At 39.4% G+C, this 21047-nt stretch overlaps 1 long non-coding RNA gene across 4 annotated transcripts in view; it reads left to right on the top strand.

Annotated features, from left to right (window-relative positions):
* The window catches only part of LOC110347355 (uncharacterized), a 103571-nt gene that overhangs the window by 34608 nt on the left and 47916 nt on the right, over nt 1-21047 (top strand). For 3 of the 4 annotated variants that reach the window (XR_015442038.1, XR_015442037.1, XR_002391934.2), the window contains exons 2-3: nt 4751-4842; nt 19983-20099. This is a non-coding gene — a long non-coding RNA (uncharacterized LOC110347355). The remainder of the gene's footprint in view (nt 1-4750; nt 4843-19982; nt 20100-21047) is intronic. The other variant, XR_015442039.1, reaches the window with a different exon arrangement.

The following is a 21047-nucleotide window of genomic DNA, read 5'->3' as shown; positions in this document are numbered from 1 at the left end:
GTATTTACAAATTGTCTGCTATATGTCAGTGATTATACTACTTGTTTGGTCACCAGTTCATTAATTCCTCTATTTTCCCTAAATGCCTAAGAATCATATCAGCCAGTTGAAAAATGGCAATTGTAATATATACTTAGGAAGAAAAGAAATTTAGCACAATGTATTGTGTCATTCCAAGAATTAATGGATGGGATGGAAAAATTGGTTTGAGGCCAAGCTCCTAAGAACATCTCGAACTACCTTGCATATCTGATTTACTGGTGAAACGGCCACTGCTGCTGCTCACACCCAGACCACAATAAACACCAAGAGCCTGGGTTTATTGCAAAGCACTGCTGACAGCAGTACTGCTGCTGCTTCTGGGTTGGTGGGTACTGTTCAGAGGTTGAAAGCCCTATCATTCCCTGTACCAGCCACACTGTATGTGAGCACCAAACAGGGCCAGTTCCTTGAGTTGAGCACTTCCAGGCCAGAACATCTAACTGACGCGAGAAGGTCATGTGTTGGGGGGCAGAAAAGCAAGGAGCCTGGGAATCATTTGTGTTTTGACTTTTGCATCAGAGATTGGATCTCATTATGTCTTACTTTTCCAAAATTGCAAATGGTTGTTGAAAAGATGATGGAGAGCCATACAAAAAATGACAAATATCTAGTACAAAAATCCATTTTCTACTCTTTATTGTCATGGGTGATGCCTTAGGCCTCTTGTCATCTCCTTTTGATCTGTGTTTAGCCCTATCCTCACTCTGGCTGCTGGACGATTTTCTTTTACAGCCTAGTTCTGACATTGGCTGTCCAGGGAGCTTCTATGGTACCCATTGCTCTAGTACTTCAGCCACTCTGGTGTCCATCACAGTCTGTCCTCCGTGTTGGTCAGTGAAGGTGAAACTTTTAAGAGACAGAGTGCTAAACTGCGACCCCAAACCCACTTATTGCAAAGTGCCAACACTGTAATTAAACCTGAATGGTGAGGTTTAGTTTAGAAAAAGCAACTCATATATTAACATCTTTTGCCTTAAAAGAAAAACAAAGTAACACTTGTGCCATAAGTTTGCCACCACTGGTGAGGGCTTTCAGTCTCATCCTTTGCCTTCCCCCTACCCCAGGACACACACACACACACACACACACACACACACACACACACACACACACACACACACACACACGCACTCTTCCAGAAATAAAGAGAGGAAAGGCACAATAGCCATCGAGTGACTGTTTCTCAATGACATTTTAAAGATGACACTGAACCTGCTGTCATGAACCCAACATAAATTAGAGTCCCAGAAGAGGCAAGGTGAATTGGGTGAAGGCCCAAATAGAACATGCCTGAGCTTGTCTTGGGGACATTTTAAATGATAGAATTTAAATATTCTCTGCATTGGACCTCTCATCACTAGGGCTCACATTTCTGGGTTCAGTATCTCTGTGTGCTGCTCTTTTAAATGGGGATCCATTGACAAAAGCTCCTATGTCTGAGACTTTGAAGAAAGGAGTACTTCTGTGTCTGTCTCTGCCTTTTTGCTTCTGTCTACTGCTGCCTTTCTTCAACTTAATTCCCAAGCTGGGGCCCAGAGCTCACCCCTCTCTCTTCCACCCTCCTTAGCCTGATGTAGTTGTACCTGACAAAACTCCCAGGCCAGTGAGCCAGAAGGTAGTGGGTGGGGAGAGTTAGGGGCAGAGCTTGTCACCCAGTGAGCATGGGCCACCAATCCCAAGCAGCACAAGATGAATAATTGTTTAGGGACCAAAGTCATGACTACAGGGTGTGACCTCACTCTCTGTAACTGGGAGTCAGAGAAGAAGAGAAATTTCCTGAAAAAACATTTCCTGGTGTTCAAAAGATGAACATCAGAGGTTTGTAGCAGCTTGGTGGAAACTTTCCATTCTTCCAAGAGCGAGTGGTCTCAGATTCAGTGGGGTGGGGCCAGGCTCTCTGGACTGGTTTCTTCTCTGTCCCCCCACCACGCCTTGCCCAGTTCTTGTTCCGTGATGAATGCTACAGTAAGTTTATTGAGAATCTTTTTTTTTTTTTGGTACCGGGGATCGAACTCAGGTCCCCGTGCTTGTGCAGCAGGCAGTGAAACCACTGAGCTAAATCCCTGGCCCTTATTGAGAATCTTTTATACCAGCACTGGCTTTTTCTGCTACCTGGGGTCCCAGGCCTGGTGTGTATTCCCACAATGCTCATGTCCTTCATGCTTCATCTGGTGTGTGTGTCTACCTTTCTTTCAACTCAACTTCTGCCTCAGTTTCTTTGCCCAGCTCTCAGCTGGCTGAGATCTGTGATGAAATCTGGCCCATCCAAGTAGGTCTTGATACTCTCTCCCCAGTTTGTTAGGCTGTCCTTCAAGTTAGAAGGCCTATGACCTTGACATTCCTAGCAGTGGACATTAAGTATTACCACTGAAGGTAATAGCACAAGAATTTTATCAGTAACAACAATTTACTGCGAATTATCTAAGTATGTACAGAGGGTGTCTTCTGTGCCTTGGAGGTAGTATCCTCACTGGCTGAGACTACCTGAATTCTCACCTGGAATGCATATTAGTGGTAGAACTTTGGCTACATTAGCCCACATCCTTCCATGAGTATGTTTTCTCCCCTGTGAAATGGGGATAATGTTACCATACAGACATCAGAGGACTATCAGGAGGATTAAGTGAGATGATACACATAAAAGGCTTAGCACATTTTCTGAGATATAGGAAGTGATAATAATAATAAAACCAATAGCTTTCATTATTTGCTTGTTTTATAAAAGATTGCTTATATTAATAATTAAGGTTCAATTATTGTATAACTAAATGAACTCATTTTAAATGATCAATTCACTGAATATGGTTACTGACCCATCATCAATATATGGGACATTTCCATCCCTGCCAAAATCTTCTTGGTAGCTCTTTCATGTCTCCTCAATCTCCCACCTCTGACCTAGGCAACCACTGATCTACTCTCTTACATTAGATTAAATTTATCCCTTGTAGAACTTATAAATAAAATCATAGCATTTATTCTCTTGTGTTCTGGCTTGTCTTGTTCAATAAGGTGGTTCAATAAGGTGCTATGTCATGCATCAACATTTTATTCATTTTTATTGTTGAGTGTAATGCCATTGCGTGGGTTATACTGTACCAGTTGATGGGGATTTGAGTTGTTTCCATTTTGAGTAACCATTAAGTTTCCCTAAACATTCACACATGTCTTTGTACGGACATATGTTTTCACTTCTCTTAGGTAAATGTCTAGAAGTGAGATTATTGGGTTATAAATGTATGTTTAACTTCATAAGAAACTTCCAGAGTGGTTGTACTAGTTTACATTCTGCCATCAGTGTGTGAGAGTTCCAGTTGCTCTATTTCCTTCTCAACACTTGTTATTGTCAGTCTTCTTAATTTTAGCCATTCTAATTGGCATATCTTGCTATTTCATTTTGCTATTAACCCATATTCTCTTGTGAGTAATGATCTTTTGTGTATGTATTGATTATTTATATATCTTCTCTTTAGAAGTGTTTTTTCACTAAAAATGTAAGCTCTTTTCCTTATTATTGAGTTGTAAGGGTTTTTTTTGGGGGGGGTACTGGGGATCAAACTCAGGACCTTGCACTTGTGAGGCAGGCAGCGGAACCACTGAGCTAAATCCCTGGCCCTGTAAGGGTTTTATTTTTACTGGAAGTCCTTCATCAGACCTATATGTTATGATTATTTTTTTAGTATATAATTTGTTTTTTGTTACCTTAATTGTACTATGTTTTGGTACCAGAGATTGAACTCAGGACCTTGCGCTTGTGAGGCAGGCACAGTGCCACTGAGCTAAGTCCTGGGCCCCTTTAATTGTACTTTTCAAGGAAAAGACATTTACAATTTTGATGAAGTCCAATTTATCATTTTAAAAAATGGGTCAAGTTTTTAGATATTATGTCAAAATATTTGCCTATTCTAATGTTGCAAAGAATGTCCTCTGCTTCTTATAGATCTTTCATAGTTTTAACTTTAAAATTAGGTCTATTATCAATTTTAAAGTTAATTTTTATTTGTGATGTGAGACAAAGGCCAAAATTCTTCTGTTTATTCTTTTTGCATATGCATGTCCAATTATTCCAACATTACTTATGGAAATGTTTATCCTTATCCCATTGGATTACTTTGACATATTTATTTAGAACAAAGTGATCATATGTTTATGGGTTTATTTCTGTACTCCCTTGTCTTACATTGATCTATAATATCCATCCTTATGACAGTAACACACTGCGTACATACCAATAACTTTATTGTATGTCTTGAAATCAGGAAGTGGAACTCTTCAAAATTTTCTTTTTTTGCAAAATTGTTTTGGGTCTTCTAGGTATTTTGCATTTTTCACATAAATTTTGGAATCAGTTTGTCAATTTCTTTTAAAAAGATTTCTGAAATTTTGATTGAGCTCTCATTGAGATTATAAATCAATGAGAGGTAAATTTACATTTTAAAAGTTTTGAGTCTTCCAATCCACGAATATAGTATATGCTCCCATTTACTTAAATCATTTTATAACTTATAACAAGAATTTATAACTTTGATTGTATAATTCTTGTGTATATTTTATTTTGTTAAATTTATTCCTAATTATTTCATAGTTTTGAAATGCATTTGTAAGTACTGAAATTTGCAAATGATATTTTACATGTTAATTTCCAGTGGTATGTTGCTGGTACATAGCACACAGAAATGTGATTGATTTTTGTATTTTGACCTTGTAGCTATGATCTTGCTAAACTCACTTAATTCTGCCTGGATTTTTGTGGATTTCATAGAATCTTCTCTGGCTCTTCATCTGTAACAAGGAGATAATGTGAGTACATCTGTATCAGAGAGTTAATGTGAAAACTAAACAAGGTAGCACACTGAAAGGATTTATTCTAGTTCTTGCATATGTTAAATTATAATAATAAAGTGATTAGCACAATCTTTATTATAGGCAACATTGGTCTATCCTTTTAGAAGTGAGGACAGTGGATACTATTGGAAGGCAATAGTGACCAGACACTTGTAGGGTGGGGGCTTCAAGGATGCTCGTATTGTTTTGTTTCTTAAATTTAGTGCTGGTTACACAAATGTGCTCAGTTTGTGGAAATCCAGTGAGCTATGTACTTATGATAGATGTGTGTTGGTGCATGTATGTATGTAACTGGTCCTGGTAATTCTTTTTACATGGATGATTTCATTTAACTATATGATCTGCATGCTACTATTATCCACATTTTTCAACACTGAGAAAACACTGAGACTCCAAGATATGGAGCCACTGTTCAGGTTCAAACATGGATGAGTAGGGAAGGTCAGTGTCATTACAGTTCTCATGCCCTTAGCCATTGTGCTGGGTAGCCTTGTGCTAGCGTCTGGTTGGAAAGCATGCAAAATCTTTGCTTTCAGGACCCCTGGGCATGTTGGTGGATTTTGCCTTACTCAGGCAGGACAGGGCAGTTCTGGTCTGGGCAAGCTGGTTTGAGAGGGGAAGGAGAAGAAAGAGAGGGGTAGAGGAACCCTGGGAAGACCCAGCTGGGCCAGCTGGGTTCTCTCATTACCATCATTCCTGATTGCCAACCTGACCTCTCAGAACTAGTCCACTCCCACACAAACACTGTGTAATTGCCTGATCTGGCCTGGTGAACGGGGTATGGATGGGGGGACGTTTATTTTTCATTAAAAGGTTGGAATGAGATTGTGGGAGGTGGCCCTCAGCAGGAGGAGTTGCCTCAGAAAATGTGCTGACTGGTCCATCCTTATCAGCTCCAAACACATTTCCAGTACCTTCTGCCACATATTGAGCCTTGCTTTCTTCATCTGAAACTATTAATGTTGCCAACCTTACCCGGGCTGGAGGAATGATTGCATGAGAAGATTTGGAGTAGGGAGTGAGAGGCAGCAGGAGACCAGGATTTAAATTCCCTCTCACTTACCAAATGGATTTTGAGCAAGCTTCTTACACCTCCACGGGCCTCAGTTTCTTGATCTGAAAAGTGGGCATTTATTGTTTCTCCTATAAGGTCATCATGAAGGGCCAACTTCATGATAGATTTTAAAATACCTACCAGAAGCCTGAGAATAGTAAGAGCTTGGTGAACAACACATGTTTGTTCAAGCAGCTTTACTTCTCTACCAATCCTGGGTCTATGTGACACAGGTTTCTTAGGAAATGTTTCTTGTATCCTGACTGAGTAATCCCTCCCAGAATCCTCTCTTGAACTCCTGCAGTAATCTATGCCACATTCATATGTCCCCACAATATATGACTGAAATGCATCCAATTGTCTTTTCTTTGGACCATGCAGTGGCAGACAGATTCTCTTTACTCATGGCTGGAAATTTCCTCCCACCCTTCCTTATGTGATGAATTCTGGGAGAATTCTGAGTGTAGTGTGGTGCTTCAAGAACCACTGTGACCCTGCATCCCTGGTAACAAGACTATAAGTAAGCTTATAACTAAGGTGAAAATGGAGTGTCAAGTGGAGGCCAGTCTTGGGCTCTGCCCCGAACTTTCTGGTCTCTTCCTTGGCAACATGTGCAGAAGGCCTGAACCAGGCTAGGTTCACACTTGGACCTATCATACTTTTCTCAAGTCCCCCTAACAGGTCACAGATTCTCTCAAGTTCAAGTCTTTTCTCTTACAATTTCCTGGCTCCTTCTGCCTGCACCACACTTCCATCTTCTCTTTCTTTCTATATTGTCTAAGAGGATGCCTTAGCATGGACATCATTCCTCTAGGAAGCTTTTCCTGACCGACTTGTTTAGGTCAGAAGCCTCATCTCTGTGTCTCTGAAGCCTTTCTGATTCCACATCATAGGATGGAATGACCTGTATTCCAAGTCTTTACTGCTTGTCAGTATCCCTCCGATCCCCTCAGATTATCAATGCCCAGAGTGCAGAATCTTTTGTTAATCATTATGCTCCCAATATGTAATGCATGATAGGTGCTCAACATATACTTATTAAATGAATGAATACTCTATTTGAGCATCCAAATATTGCTTTCATACATTAGGTAAGGGGGAACCAGAACAGGGATCACCGAGTAACTGAAGAGACTCAATAATTTAGGACTTCATGAAGACAACAAAAATGTTAGTGGATAATACTGAGCTCTCATTTAGAATGAAAAACCTTTACGGGTAACTTGAAGGCACTAGAATGGAAAAATCCTATCCATGATTTAGTGTGAGGGCCTTCTGTAGGCATCCACTTCATCATCACTGAGGACCTGGGGAAAACCCAAGGCTGTGAACAGCCAAGAGAATAGGCCATGTTCTGGTACTTCATGGAGACACTTTTTTCTGAAGATGCTTTCCTGTTTTTGGTCACACATATCTGGCCTCACTTTATTGTTTGCAGAAATTCAAGCTGCTTCTTGTGTTCTTGCCCAAAAATGTTTTTTTTTTAATGGACCACCAATGAAATCCCTAAATGTTCCTAAGGAGCTTTGCATGCTCTTATGTACTGTGTAAAATGGCTGCCCCAGCTTTTTATTCTATGGATCAAGCCCTTCCCCCTATCCTATGTGCCCAGGGCTACACTTAAGATCCATAATCTGGGCTTCTAAATTCTCCATGGTCCATCCATGATTAGAGTTGTTGGGAGGAATTAATAAAGAGGTAGGGAAAGTAACTTCCTGAATTTGATTTGAGCTGAAAATGGATTCCCCTACTGAATAGAAACATGGCCACTGTGACACTTAATGGTAATTGTTAACTGTCCCCCTTCACACTCACAGGGAGGCTTACTCTGCATTATGTATAAGCTGCTCTCAGTCTTTCTCTTAATCCTGTCTGTAGCAAGGGGTCTGATTGGCTAATAAGCATTCTAGCACACTAACAAGCCTGAACTCTCTGCTGGGGATAACAAGATAAGACACTACTTGCTGTTTTGAAAGAATTCAAAGTCTAGATATAAAATATTCAAATAAATAAGAGTAAATGTGAGTTGTTTGTAAGGGATATCAGGAAAAGTAGCACTACAGGAAGCATTGCAAAGGCGTGGTGGTATAAAAACATCTGATGCACTCAGAAAGCTGGAAGACACCAAAGTGACAGAATGCTGGGGGGACCTGGAAGAAGGTATGACTGGGCAACAAGAGTCAGGCTATAGCGAGGGTCTTGAATACTCTGCTCAGATGCTTATATTAGAGGGAAGCCTTGAGTACTTCCAAGCAGAGAGTGATATTTTCTTTTTTTTTTCCCATTAAGTTTATTGGTACATTTTAGGAATAAAATACAGTTACATTGATCATTGCGATCTTGTACTATTACATGAGTATCTTGGTTCTTATTTTTTTCCCTTTCCCTGCCCACCCTTCACCCCCTCCATCCTTCCCTATTTGCAAAGACTTTGTTTCCATTTTTTTCCTTTTCTCATATTTTTTCTTTTCCCATCTTTCCTTTCCCCTACCACTCCCACTTTCCCTGCTCCTTTAGACCTTTTCTTCCTATTACACAATATCAATTATACATTTAAAATTATAATATCAAGATCTAGGAGACATTTCCACAGATTTTATAGAATTTAAAAGGATATAGAAAGCATATTGCAAAAATATTTTTTGAAATAAATTTGACAACTTCTAAGAAGTACTTTGGAAGACAAATTAATGAAACTAACTCTGGAGGAAATATAAAATTTGAATAGCACCTATTAAAGAAAGCATATTCCTAGCTTGAAAACCTACCTATATGACAACAACAGGCTCATATACATTTTAACTGAAAAATTATATCAAACATTTAAAGCAGAAAAAAGAAGGAACACTTCTCCCCTCATTTTAGGAAATCAACATTGTGATAATCCTAAAACTGGATAAAGATAATAGAAGAAAAAAGTATGAACATAGAAATTTGTTTAACAAAACAATCTATTAGAAGTCAGATCTGGCAGTATGTAGAAAGTGGTTTTATTATAGGGATGGCAGTGTTGGTTCAGCATTGGAAGATCCACCCCCACGAGTCATCATTTTAACAGAGGAAAGGAAAAAGCCATATGATCCTGTCACTAGTTGCAGAAAAAGTATCGGACTAAATTCTACAGTTGTTCATGATAAAAGCTATCAGGAGACTAGAAGTAGAACAGAACCTTCTCAACAGATCAAAGACATGTACTCCATACTTCCAGCAAAAACACCTTATATGAATGGAGAAGATACAATGCTTTCTTCCTAAGGTGGGGAACAAGGGCAGATATGCTTACTCTTTATCTGTCCATTAAACTTTGAAACCTAGTCCCCACCAAAATAGTCTGGCAATAAAATGACACAACTAGGATAGGATTGGCATGGCAGAAGCAACATCTTTATATGTAGATGAAATGATCATCTAAAGAGAAAATACTAAGAAATCTCTAGGAGCCCCTAGAACTTGTACTTGAATTTAGCAGGATTAGAAAACACAAGGTATATATAAAAATTCAGGTCTGTGTATACTTGCTATAAATGAAGAATTGGATATTGAAATTTAAAAGTTATGTAGGAGTACAAAGGACCTAGAAAAGTTAAAAACAAAAACAAAAACAAAAACAGTGTTGGAAGACATTTAGTACCTAATTTTAAGACTTCTTCTAAAGCTACAGCAATCAAGGCAGTGTTGGTGTAAGGAAAGACATATAGATCATTGGAATAAAACAGAGAATCTAGAAATAGACCTACACATATATAGTCCATTGAGTTTTGAAAGATTATTTAAGATTAGCATTTTATAGAATGTAAACTCAATTCAAGAGCTGAGGAAGAGATAGTGTTTTCAGCAAACGGCACTAGAACACCTGGTATCCGTATATAAAAATTAACCTCAACCTTTTATTTCCATATATGAAAATAACTTGAAGGGATCTATGAACCTAAATATGAAAGCCTAAAAGTATAAAACTTTAAGAAGAAATTATAAGGGAAAATGTTTATGAATTCAGGATAGGCAAGAACTACCTAGGATACAAAAGACATGATGTATAAAAGAAAAAATTGATAAATGAGATTCCATCAAAATTTCGAACTTTAAATGACATCATTAAAATGAAAAGTAGTCCTTAAACAGACCATATATACAATGCATATAACCTATGACCAGAATATATAAAGAACTCTTATAGCTCATTAATAGACAACTCAATTAAAAAGTAGACATAAGAAGATGATAAATAGCCAGTATAGCACAAGGAAAGGTGTGCAGCTCTAGAATCAGAAAAATACTAATCAGCACAATAACCAGATTGAATTATGCACTCATTAGGGCGATGAAGTTAAAAGTTTTAAAAGCCTTGTCATGACTTTTCCTTTTTGTTGGGTTCTCCCCCTTTACATTTAATTTCTTGTCGTGCCAGATGGGTTCATTCTGCTTTGTTTCCTGGGGTTATGATCCTCAATATCTGTCCCTAGGATATCATGTAAAATTCTTTGGAGTGCTGGTTTGGTATTCACGAAGTTCCTAAGGTGCTCTTTGTCATGAAAGTATCTTATTTCTCCATCAATTTTGAAAGATAGTTTTTCAGGGTACATCAATCTGGGTTGGAGGCTGTTTTCCTTTAGAGCTTGAAATACATCACTCCAAGCTCTTCTTGCCTTGAGGGTTTGCACTGAGAAGTCTGCTGTGATTCTGATGGGCTTTCCTTTGTATGTGATTTGTTTCTTTTCTCTCACTGCTTATTGAATTTTGTTCTTCTGTTGGATTTCTGGAATCCTAACTATTATATGCCTATGTGTAGATTTTTTTTTTTTGATTAAGGCTAGCTGGAGTTCTATATGCCTCCCTTATCTGTATGTCAAGTTCTTTTCCCCTATTTGGGAAGTTTTCTGCCATCACTTCTGTGAACAGTTTTTTTTATGTCATCTGCACTCTCTCCTGTTTCTTCATTGACTCCAATCAGTCTTATGTTATTCTTCTTTGCATCGTCTAGCAGCTGCTGGATTGATTTCTCATGTTCCCTTAGAATTTTAAAGCAATTTTTCTTTTCCTCCTCACTAATTGCAATCTTATCTTCTATATCTGAAATTCTATCCTCACATTGATTTATTCTGCTGTGCAGACTTTCGATGGAGTTTTTAATCTCTTGGAAATCTGTTTGTATCTGTTTTATGGATTCCATTTGTTTCCTATGTTGGGATTCCATCATGTTCCTCAGATCCTCTATTTTTTTATCTGTGTCCTCTCTAGATTTATTAATCATGTCTTGCACCATGAGCATAATCTTTGCTGTTATCTGAGTAATTATTTCTGATTTCATTTTTCCCAGATCCTCTTTTGTTGCCAGTTCAGAGAGTCCAGGTGGTTGAGTATCAGATTATTCCATCTTGTTTCCCTTTGGGGTTGCTGTAGGTGATCTGGAAGTCTGTTTTTGAGGATTGTTTATGTGTCTTCTCATTTCCACGGGGGTGGGGTGGGTGCTTCTGCCACCCATGCAGCTCACCTTCTCTGCCCTAGGAGCTTGGGATGGCAGCGGGGGAGCTTCCTTCTGGGTTCTGGGACCGGCTCAGCTTCTCTGCCCTAGGAGCCTGGGATGGAGGTGGGGAGCTTCCTTCTGGGTGCTGGGACCAGCTGAGCTTCTCTGCCCTAGGAGCCTTTTAGAAGTTTCAGTCCTTGCATGGCAGAGCAAATGGTAGGAAGGCCTGGGTGGTAGAAAGCTGTTTCAGTCATAAGAGTTCTGTTCTTAAGGTTTTACTTAAGAGAAATGAAAACACATGTTCACAATAGATTTGTACATACAGATTGACTGTCCCTTATCTGAAATTCTTGGGACCAGAAGTGTTTCAGATTTTGGTTTGAAATCCACTTGATCTGAAAAGAGGATAGCTACTCTGGCTTTTTTTGGATTCCTGTAGCATGGAGTATTGTTTTCACCCTTTAACTTTCAGTCTATGAGTTTCTTTTAAAATTAAATGTGTTTCTTGTATGCAGCATGTTGTTGGATGTTACTTCTTGACCCATTATGCCAGTCTATTCTTTTGATTGGTGAATTGAGACCATTAACATTGATGGTTATAACTCATACATATTGACTTGTCATTGTCATGACTTTTTCTGTTTGTTGGATTTTCCCCCTTTGTGTTTAATTTCTTGTTGTGCCCAACAGATTCATTCTGCTGGGCTTCCTGGGGTTGTGATCCTAAATGTCTGTTCCTAGGATACTGTCTAAAATTTTTTTGGAGTGCTGGTTTGGTATTCATGAAGTTCCTAAAGTGCTCTCTGTCATGAAAGTATCTTATTTCTCCATCAATTTTGAAAGATAGTTTTGCAGGGCACATCAATCTGGGTTGGAGGCTGTTTTCTTTTAGGGCTTGAAATACATCACTCCAAGCTCTTCTTGCCTTGAGGGTTTTGCATTGAATAGTCTGCTGTGATTCTGATGGGTTTCCTTTGTATGTGATTTGTTTCTTTTCTCTAACTGCTTGTAGAACTTTGTCCTTCAGTTGAGTTTCTGGAATCTTAACAATTGTATGTCTATGTGTAGATTTTTTTTTTTGATCAAGGCTAGTTGGAGTTCTATAAGCTTCTCTTATCTGTATGTCAAGTTCTTTTCCCCTGTTTGGGAAGTTTTCTGCCATCACTTCTGTGAATAGTTTTTTTAATGTCATCTGCACTCTCTCCTGTTTCTTTATTGACTCCAATCAGTCTTATGTTATTCTTCTTTGCATTGTCTAGCAGCTGCTGGATTGATTTCTCATGGTCCTGTACAATTTTAAAGCAATTTTTCTTTTCTTGGTCTCTAATTGCAATCTTATCTTCTATATCTGAAATTCTGTTCTCACTTTGGCTCATTCTGCTGCATAGACTTTCAATAGAGTTTTTAATCTCCTAGGAATCTGTTTGCATCTGTTTTATGGATTCCATTTGCTTCCTATGTTGGGATTCCATCATGCTCCTGAGCTCCTCTCTAGATTTATTAATCATGTCTTGCACTATGAGCACAATCTCTGCTGTTATCTGAGAAATTATTTTTGATTTCATTTTTTCCAGATCCTCTTTTGTTGCCAGTTCAGGGAGTCCAGGGGGTTGAGTATTAGAGTGTTCCATCTTATTTCCCTTTGGAGTTGCTGTAGTTGATCTGGAAGTCTTGTTCTGAGACTTGTTTAAGTGTCTTCTCATTTCAATGGGGGGTGCTGCTGGTGCCCGCTTGGCTCACCTCCTCTGTGCAGGTGGGGGTGGTATGGCAGCCTGGAAGCCACCTCTTGTGCACTGGGAATGGCTCACCTCCTGTGTGCTTGATATTTTCATAAATGTGTTTCAAAAAGATCCTTTTGGCTGCTGTGGAGGAGAATGCCAAAACAAAGCCCCAGAGAGAGGGATGCCAGGGAAGAAGCTATGAAAATGCTTCCATAGATAGTTGTTTTCTATGGATAGTCATGGATAGCTCTTTTCAGGGAGGAGAATCCTCACAAGGTAGTTTCAAGAAAGATCACTTTTGCAAGACAGATTTGGATTGTCTCCATGGTTCCCTTTGGAATGATCATTAAATGACCCCAAAGATTCTGCCCAGGACAAATGGAGATCCCAGTGGCCTAACAAGGAAGGGATATGTGGCAAACACAGTCTGTGGAGCCCTATCAAGAGTGACTACTTTCAAGTTTTTTTTTTTTTTTTTTTAACTATACATGCTTTTGAGGATTGCATCTCATCCTAGTAGCTTCTGACTGAGTGGAGGAATTTCAGACTCATTGGCTCCTGAGCTAGGCCTGTGGTGCCTGTTTTCACTGACAGAGAAATTGTGAAAGTGCTCTGTCTCTTAAGATTTTTAAATCATGCTCAGAAAACTTAGTCACACGCTTGCAGTAAACTTGTGTTACTATTGATCTTGATCTTCCAAATATCTTGGCTTCCATTTCTCCATTTGAATTTGGAGAAGACACAAATAAATCTAAGGGTTTTCTATCTTTATTTGCCTATAGACCTAAGATCTAAGCTTTTGTACTTATGACTTTCAGGGCAATTGGCTGTGACTGATTGACTCTCATGGCCAGTTCCTAGACAATATCCTACCTAAAGTTTATGGCATGTTTTTGAAGTCAGTGTTTTACACACCCAATGACTTTGTTCAGTTCTGTTGACTCAAGAGGACACCCATGTTAGGCTCTGAAGAAATTTTGCTCTTGTAAATCCAGTGACAGTGCAGGCTGTGGTTTTTCTTATCAAAATCACAGGAAAAGAGGGAATATGGGTGCATATGAATAGTTGACTGTGAAAACATGGCCAAGGAACTTGGTGTGGTTTCCAGAACTTAGGAGATGCACTTCATCCCTGGGTCTCCTGCTTTTAACTCTTGATTTTTATTTTATAATGATTCTTTAAATTTCATAGGTTCCTAGATTCTCCTCTGAGTTTCCTTTTCATTCCAGAATCTTCTCTGCAGGCTTTACAGTGCTTTTAAGAAAAAAATTTAAATCCTAGATTTTAATATGCTCTCTGCCTTCTGGGAACCTCTTCTGTGTCCTGCAGCTCCTTTAACCAGCAAGTCCCAGCCTGAATTGATACTCTTTCCTGCCAAACTTGCTCTGCCTCTGTTCCCTGTTTCAGGAATGACACTGTTCTCCACCTAGTTACCGTGGGTAGAACTGGGGAGTTATCCTGGTCTACTCCCTGACCCTCACTCCTACACCCTTCAGTCACAGCATCCTGCCCATTTGGCTACCAAAACACTTCTGGAATCTATTGTGTTCTCTCTGGTTCAATGATTGCTTACTTAATTCATTTCCAAATCTCCTAATCTCCTACTGGATAATCAAAATATCCTCCTATTTGGTTTCTCATCTACCAGTCTCCCTCTCTTCCAGTCAGATTTTCTCTCTGTTACTACAGTGATTTTCTTAAAACTCCAGCCCAATCATGTGTATCTTCTATTTATTATATTACATAAAGACCTCATAGATTACAGAATAAATGCCAAATTCCCTAGCTTGACATATGAAGCCAGCCAAATTTAGCTTTGTTCTTATACCAGGCTCCTATTCTGACCTCCCATAAATACTTGTTATCTCAGCTACAAGAGAACACTTGATGTTTCTCAGATGTGCATTCTTTCCAAGTTCCTCACCTTTCCAGTTGTTCCTGCTGCTTAGTTGGCCCAGTCTTCCAGCACATTTCTACTTGACTCTGCTGATCTATGATCCCTTACCATTCTTTCTCTCTCTTTGTGTAGTTTTCACTGCTGTGACCTGGGGTGGTCAGGTAAGCTCCTGAACTGGTTCCTCACCAAGGCTCAGAGTGTATTCCAATATCTTCCAGAGGAGGCCATGATTATCAATTCCAAGGGTTTCTGAGATGGGCAATGGGACCTTTATAGTGATGGCCTCTCTTGCTTCTGATGGCTATATCGTATGCTCTTCTGGGTTGGTCTTAATTTGTATGAGCAAAGTACAGACCTTCTAGGGTGCATGGAACCACTCTTCTTGCTTTTATTATGAGCTGCTCTCTGGTGCTTCCATTGATAGCTATGAGCAGAAGATAGCTGTATAGCCAACAATGAAAGAGATCACTTTATAGAAATCCAATGATTATTGCAGAAAAAATTCTAAACACAGAAGATAGATTTTTCTATGTGTAGGTTATAAGATGCTGAATGGTAAATTTGACATAACTAGAATATGAATTATTCACCATTTCCCACATACTCTTAGTAAGTCTTGCATTTGTGGTCTTCATCAGTGAAGCTCAGTAACAACCCTTGAGTCACTGGGAGCTGGTATTCAAAGATAGTGTGACAGGTGACACAGAACCATGAGTAATGATGTAACTGGCACTAAAAATGCTAGTAAGGGACTGCACATGTCAGAGATCTGTATTGTTTTCAAACAAGTAGGTTGTGAAATGACATGCGAGTAAATACAGCCTAGTTACTTTTTAGTGGGAGATATAAAACTAGCCAGAAACAGTGCACTTGAAAATAAGTACATAAAAAGATACATATTTCTGTACACACACACACACACACACACACACACGCGCACACAGAATTGGTTCACATGATTGTGGAAACTGAGAAGTTCCAATAATTTGCAAGCTTAAGACTCAAGGAAGCCTGGGGTATAATCCCAGCCAGGGTTCTAAGGCCTGAGACCCAGTTGAAGAGCAGGAGAAGACTAATGTCCCAGGTTAATCATGTAAGCAGGAAGGAAAAGGGCAAATTCCTCTTTTCTGCACCTTTTAATTCTATGTACACCCTCAGAAGAACCAGATGATGCCCAATTACATTATGGAAAGCCATCTACCTTCCCACATCTACCTGTTCAAATACTAATAGCATCTAGAAACATCCTCCCAGACACACCAAGAAATAATGTTTAACCAGATATCTGGATTCGGTGGTGCAGCAGAGTTGACATAGAATTAACTGCCACAGGATGGTTCCTGGAAATGAGTAGGAAGAGACAGTGGCTGGACATTATGAAGAAATCTTCATGTGCACTATCCTGATTGGATAATAAATGTGTGTTATTACCTGTTCTTGACCCATTACTCTAAGTCTTCGTTATAAATCACTATGGCTCACATGGGCCATATTTTGCTCTGTAATTTTAAATTAAATTGATTTTTGACAGACTCCCACCAAAACAATTGGCTCAGGGCCCCATTTATCCTAGGGAATTTATGTCCATTTTACAGTGGTCCTCACTCTCCCAAGAGACTATTGTGCATGCTGTATAGCTTATATTTCATGTTGAGCTACCTCAACTAACCTCTCAGTTTGGTGGATATTGGTCCATCTGTTTTCCAAAAGCATGTTTGGCCAGTCAGAGGCACCTATCTGTGACTTGAAGCTGGTTTAAATGATGCTGAGGAATGCAGATATGGAGGAAGAATCAACACCATTGATTGAGTTTCCAGGGGTGGTGGTGCCAGCAGCATTCAAGGCAGAGAGCAGGAGTTCAGACAGACAGAACTATGTTCACTGAAGGAAACATCCTCAAGAGAACTTCAAGGAAAACAGACCTGCAAGGGTCTGCCATAAAGATACCCAGCTGTGCGGCTCTACGATAGTAAATAGGCATGGTTATCCCAATTTTAGAGGTAATGCTCACACTACTGCTGATAGATGTAGGTGAGATTCAAGTTGCTGTGGATCTGATTCTAACATCCATGTTCCTTCCATTGTATTTTCCTGATATGAATGAACAGTGTGACTCCATAGTATCATCTCTGATGGGCACCAGTTTTAAACAAATATTAAGAAAGGGCATATAGTACAACACTTGGAGAAATGACCTACATTTGTAAGAGCTGTGTCAGGAAGTCTAAATTGAAGAAGAGCAAAGGCTTTTGAAAAACTACTGAAAATTAAAATGAGGGTTTTACCAAGCTGTTTGGAAATAAGTGTTAGGAAAGGATGCACAACTTGGATATGATGGTAGGTATAATGTTGACAGTTACTGGAGAAGACACCACATTGCTTAGTTCATCAAGTCAAAAGCTCTTTAATCCATAAAGAGTAAAACTCAAGATAGGAGAAAGATGGAAGCCACACCCTCTGCTCTTAATTCAGGTCCCAATCTCACAGAAATTATATGGCCCAGGGGTTACACAAGTCTTCGTAGAATCTGTCAGTTTCCTTTGGAAAGAGGACTGGGAAGTAGTGGAATGCCAGAGGGTTGAGGATGGGCAAGTCTTTTTTTTTTTGGTACCAGGGATCGAACTCGGGACATTGCGCTTTCGAGGCAGGAGCCGGAACCACTGAGCTAAATCCCCCGGCCCTTGGGCAAGTCTTAGTTTGATTTTCAAAACCTGGGCTCTAGAACTTATGGGCTCAAGGCCAGTCTTTGGCAATGAACTAGAAATATTTTTTAAAATGGCATAAGGGTTGTGCACACTTAGAAAAGAAGGAATCAGTTTAGTGGTATAATAAGTTTATTAATATATAATTACAAAATATCCTTATTCCTCTTTTTAAAAATAAGCTCCTGAGGACTGGGGATTTAACTCAGTGGTTTCGTGGCCTGCCTTGCAAGCTCAAGGACCTGAGTTTGATTCCCAGTGCCCCCCCCCCAAAAAAAACCCACGCCAAAAATAAGCTTCCTAGACTGGAATTGTGGATATTTGTCATGGATATTATTTTTCATTTCTGTATAATTGGAATAATTTGGACAAATAATATCTATGTTTCTTGGTGAGCTGTGGCTCTTTCTAACACCATAAAGCTAAAATAGTGTAATTTCCCAGGCTTCCCTGCAGCAAGGGCAATGGGAGGTGCTCTAGGTTTGGCCAGTCAGAGACAACTATCCATGGCATGAAGCTGGGTTTAAATAATGCTAAAGAATACAAATGTGGATTAATAATCAACCCTGTTGATTGAATTTCCAGGGGTGGCAGTGGCAGCAACATTTAGACAAAGTCTCATGTCCCTGCCAGTCAGATTGGAAAGTTGATAGTAATAACTTCTGCCCGGATAAATTTTACAGTATTATGTGGGGGGTTGGTCTTGATGGTGTTCTTGACGTGGGGGGTTTACTTGTGATTGCTCCTTCATTCTTCCAGAGGCTTTGTGAGCTTCAAAATAAACTACAAACAAATGCCTTCTAGGCACAGATCAGCCAGAACCATTTTCTGTTGCTTGCAATGAATAACCCTAAAAGGATGGCCATCTCTGGTATGTCTGGGTAACCTTATAGACTGTTTGTCTTGAGGCAGAAGGCATTTGTCAATGATTCTCATGTTAAAATTCAGAACAAGATGGAGAATAGGGGGATGAAAGGTATCATAGTGAGATGAATAGGCTGTTTACATCTTCAAATGTTAAGTGATTTGCCCAGACAGATCTCCAAGGAGCCTTCTAGTGACCTTTGTAGTAGGCAGGATATTGGCCCTTTAAAGGTGTCTGTATATTGAGATCTGGAAACTGTGGCTATGCTATGCTAGATTACATGATGAAGGGAAATTATAGTTGCAGATAGAATTAAGGCTACTAAGCAGTTGTCATTAAAATATAGTTTATCCCTGATTATCTGGATGGGACCAGTATAATTACATGGGTCTTTACATGTAGAAGAGGGATACAGGTTAAAGAGTCAGAGGAGATATGATGAAGGTAGCAGGGTTTAAGAGAAGCTACATTACTGATTTGAAGATGGAGAAAGTCAAAGAATGTGGGTACACATTCTAGAAGCTGGATACAACAAAGAGACATATTATCTGCTAGAGCATCCAGAAGGAACACAGCTCTGCTGACACCTTGATTTTAGCTTATTAAGATTTGTGTTGAATGTCTGACCTATAGAACTACAACATACCACGTTTGTGGTTTCTAAGCCATTTAGTATGTTGCAGCAATAATAGAAAATGATACACTTTCCATGTGTTTTTGCAATTGGCCTTTCCTAGGGGAATATTTCAATTATCACACCGATTTTAGTATTCAAACTACGCTGGGAAGAATCTTAAGATTTTAATGGTGTGTCTGAGGAGGCATCAAAAAAGGGGAGTAGGAAAATATGCAATGGGCCCCTGGGATATTCCTGCATACTACTATTAGAGCAGTACTGCTTTGATCCCATATGGGATTCCAAGAAAAAAGTCATCATTGATATCATAGACAATAATAATAATAATAATATAATAATAGAAGACAATGTTTATAGAGCATTTATTGTGTTGGACAACATACTTAACATTTTATATTTATTATATTATTTAGTCCTAATAGCTGCAGGTAGGTATTATCTTTACAAATAGGGAAACTGAGGCTCATAGAATTTAAGTAATTCAGCCATCTTTCCACAGCTCATAAATCGCAGAGATGGCATTTTAACTTAGGCATTCTGGCTCTAGAGCCTGTACTCTTAGGCAAGTAGATTCAAATTTTTGATTGGAAAGAAAAAAATTGGTGGCACAATTTAGAAACCAGCCATATTTTGTATAGTGGAAGATATTTATTTGGAGAATAGGCAAAAGCCTGCATTTACGTTAAAGAACAAAATTTCATCAAAGAGTAGATATTTCCAAAGAGCTAATTATGCTATTTGTGGGTTTGTTGCAGAACTTTATCTTCATTGAGTAGAAAGTCATCATCTTCTGGGTATATACTGAATCTCAGATTCTAGGACTCTGTGACAGTGAAGTCCTTCACACAACAGAATGGCTGGCTCTTGACACTGTAAGTTCCCTCTCATTGGCAGAAATCAAGAAAAGAGAGTTTTATGGGGAGAAGTTGATTAAGTCCCCATTTAGATCTAAGATTCTAAGACCTAAGGGTTATTGAGCATAGGATCAAATGTTTCAAGCATTAGTGTTTAGCTTTAAGCATCCCATCTTCCCTAGACTCATTTAGTAGAGGAAATCCAGGACAGATTCAGCTTAGGGTAGGACACCCAGCTTATGAGGAATGGGTTCTACACTAAAAGAAATGAGAATCAATCACACCTGATGTGAACAGATTTGCACTATTGAGAGTTGAGTATTTCAGAGGAAGAGAAATTGGGTCAAGTTTTTAGCAGTTGTTATAAAGATCCACATGTCAGAGACACATTTCTGGGCCAGATCAGGAAGAGTCAGAAGACTTGGGCTGAGAGAGGAAAAGATAGGGTGGAGTCCAGGTCAACACCAGGAGAAGGCTGGGTGGGGTGGAGCTGTCCAGAAGTAGTGGTGCTGCTGGCTGTAGGGTGCAGGAACACTAGAACACAAGAAAGTCCACAGGGAAGCATGTCTGAGGAGAAGCCCTGTAGGAAGTAGGTCATGGCTTTGGATGCGTCCACAAATGGGTTCGTTAGAAATGGGTCAGGAGCTGGACATCAGGCATCAAGACAGGTATAATCTCCACCTCACCTCTGATTTAGAGACCGAGAGGGTGAGGACAAATAAGAGCCTTACAGTGTTATGAGCCTGGTCTCAGAGTAGGATATGGGCTTCTGGGAGTGCCAGAGGGGGGCAAGAGACATGTCTGCCTGTGAATTACCCTTATCAGGAAGTTCAGCACTACTACCATCCCATTTCCCATTCTCCTGACACTATCAACCAGACACAAGGGAAAAAGCATAATTCTGGGAGATCAGCTTTCTTCTCAGGAGGCCTTCACCCCCACTACCTTTCTTTGGGCCTTCATAAT

The sequence above is a fragment of the Heterocephalus glaber genome, unplaced genomic scaffold (genome assembly GCF_053883595.1).
Source record: "Heterocephalus glaber isolate CG9 unplaced genomic scaffold, H.glaber_assembly_v1.0 deba00001532, whole genome shotgun sequence".
Lineage (NCBI taxonomy): Eukaryota > Metazoa > Chordata > Mammalia > Rodentia > Bathyergidae > Heterocephalus > Heterocephalus glaber.
This window is presented reverse-complemented; position numbering and strand designations above follow the sequence as displayed.